The following is a 3,266-nucleotide window of genomic DNA, read 5'->3' as shown; positions in this document are numbered from 1 at the left end:
AGAGGGGATCGTGAGGTTGGCATGTTTCATTTTCCCGGACCCTTCGTATGATGTGCCCGGAATGCGGTAAGGATATTAATTCCTCCAAGTTTGAAAATAGACTGGGAGGACCGTAGACGACCCTGGATCCTGGAAAATGAACTAGGATCTTGGTTAATGAAGAGGGATGTTAGTAAACAAACTCGGACCTGGCGACTAGGTTGGTCGCGATAAGCTGTCCGTGATACTGACATCGCCCCAAGAAACACGGAGTTTTGTCCCCATAACTAATCTGCAGAAGAGGTTACATACGGAATGTACGCCGTTATTCCAGATTCGTACCACCACTTCTCTGATAGATCCTATCCCCTGGATCACCTTAAAAGCCCATGCGAACCAAACTAGAGTTACGTACTGCTGTCAGCCTTGTGGCGTGGTTATGCTAGGGCCGGCCCAATGGGCCCTGATTAGCGTATTTTATTTAATAAAATCTTTTGTATTAAGCCTCCATCAGCGAGCAAATGATGTTTATACTCCTATTGGGCCTTGATTAGTCGGGCCCAAACCCAGAGCACTCAACTGCCCATAAATATGAACAATTGTGCACTATGGAAGGGATTCGATTTTTCTCTTGTAAGCACACACTCTACTAAAATTTAGAGAAATTTCATTACTAAAGCTACTAAAAGCTCTAATACAATTGACTCGTGGACTAAGGCTTTTTAACGCCCCAGCCACATAAAATTCCTTGTGTGATAACTTCTAACCCTTTCTTTCTAAGCTCTTTTATCTTTTATAATTCTAGTTTCTGAAAATCTCGGTAAACAATTTGGTGCTTTCATTGAGAGCTGAAGAAAGCTTTTTGAAGAAGATATCGAATATCTATAACGATGGTGAACATGAGACATACTACGTTCGATCCTACTCACTAGGAACAAGGCAATGGAGAGCCACTGCCCAATCAACCTCTCCCTCAAAATCAACCTGAGGATACATCTTATCAAGTGCCCCAGCCTGACGAGTCCCAGAACTATGAAGACGGGGCATATTACGAGGAAGATTACTACGAGGAAGATGAGGGAAATGAAGGGGAATACCACAATCACGAAGTTGAGGATCCTGCGATCCCAGAAGAAGTAGACCCCGACCAGGAGGACTTGGAGGTGATCAAACCGAGGCAACAAGTCCTGGACCAAGAGGTCATGATAGCCGAACAGAAAGAGGCCACTAGCCAGATGCAAGAATCCCTCCTGGCCCTAAAGGCTTTCATTGCTGCCCAAGGGTTGGTGGCCAACCCTCCAGTCATTCCGCCTCTAGGGACACAGCCGTCTGCCCCACCAGTTAGGACCAATGTGTCCAAAAATGCGAGGCCGATCCCTCCTCCGGGACAAGATCCTGGATACGACCCCTCTAACCCAACTCAAGAAAGAGGGAAAGCCAAAGCGACTAATCCTGTGGGAAAAGCAAACCCCCAGAGGAAAAATACTCCCCTTCCAAAAATCGGGGACAATCCAGGGTCGCTCCCTAGGAAAGATAAGGTGCGTCCCATCCCAGGACGGGATCACCTGATCGATCCGCAAGGGATGCGCCCGCAGGGTACCAGGCCCCGGGCTATCCCTAGACAAACTGGACAGGAACAACATTTCCATTCCAGTGCCTCCGTGAATAAAAATCACCGTGGATGCCAGCGCGCTGACAAGCCAGGCACCGTTATTTTAGGGGACGACACGTCCCGAATAGACCTGCGCGATGGGCTAAACTGTAATGACCCAACTACTCTAGACTTTTGGACCATTAACGAAAACTATACATACTAATCCTTAATAAAACTTACAAGTGAAAATACCATAACTTTATTAAGAAACTTGTAAAAATAAGAGTTAAACTTACATAAAATCTCAAGTAGGATATGGGATCCCATTGTTTTAAAAACAAAACATAACATAATTTAAAATAAAAAGGATTACATAATAAGTGCGGAAAAATACATGTAAAAACCATAAAAACAAACTACATCCTCGAATCGAACGCTCGGCTCTTGAATCCATTCCGCCTCAATACACATTCTCCAAGCTTCCAAGAACCTTTCCCGCCACTAAGACTATTTTCCTACTCATATAAACAAAAAGGAATGAGCCTAATGCCCAGCAAGGAAAATCTAACACATAGTCCATATACATAAATTTCATAAGAAACATAAAAACATAACATAACACTTATATCATACACATACTATAATGGCCATTATTACTTGGGGTCCCATAGACTAACAAGTCATATGCCCATTAGATTAGTGGGGTCCTACTAGCTAAGCAGGTCATATGCCCATAATCCATTTGGGGCTTGTTAGTCATATGGGTCATATGCCCAAGCCTACAAACATACATAACATAACATATTTTGTAACATAAAAACATAAGATAACATATAAAACATATAACATATGAATTCTATCCTATTTTCCTTACCAAAATTACCGGGATATGAGGACAGAGTTGGGACTTTGGAACACTCCTAAAAACCATTTATGAAAGGGTGAGTCTATTGAAGAAAAAGAGATGAAAGAGATAAAGGAACTATACTTTTAAAATATACTTACCAAAACCTTGTGCTCAAGAACTTAGATTTCCTAACCAAAATAAGAATAAGGTTAGAAGGCTGAGTAGAAGACTATGAGAACTTAAATAAAATAACACCAATGAACTAGAGTGTGGAAATACCTTGAAGACTTGTAAGACCAATCTAAACCTTGAACCGAAATGCTATAAAACCTTACTTCCCAAGTGTTTGATAAGCTTATGATGACCAAGCTTATGATTCCCAACCCAAGTGTTTACACTCTCACACTCACCTAGCAACTTGCAGCCTCTGAACTTAGAGTAAAAGATGAATAATGGCTGGGTACTAGGTCCTATTTATAGAGTTTAGGAATGAAAGGATCTTAATTTAACTTGAATAAAAATAATGGCTTTTTAAGTGAAAATAATTTGAATTATCGTTCAGCAGAGGCTGAAGACTCGTTCAGAAAGGTGCTGGACTTATCAAGAGGTTGAAGGTTTGAATGGAAAATGATTTCAAAAAATTTCAAATTATGCTGAGAGGGGTGATATATCGCCCCCTGTAGGTGATATATCGCCTGAGCCAGTATGCCCGAGGCAATCGTGAAACGTTTCGTGTTTTTCGTATCTTCGTGCTGCGATATATCGCCCCCTATAGCTGCGATATATCGGCATACGCTGATTATTTAAACACGAAATTACACATTTTTAGCTTAATTTGAAATGAGT

Source organism: Humulus lupulus, chromosome 1, assembly GCF_963169125.1.
Source record: "Humulus lupulus chromosome 1, drHumLupu1.1, whole genome shotgun sequence".
NCBI classification, from domain to species: Eukaryota; Viridiplantae; Streptophyta; class Magnoliopsida; order Rosales; family Cannabaceae; genus Humulus; species Humulus lupulus.
This window is presented reverse-complemented; position numbering follows the sequence as displayed.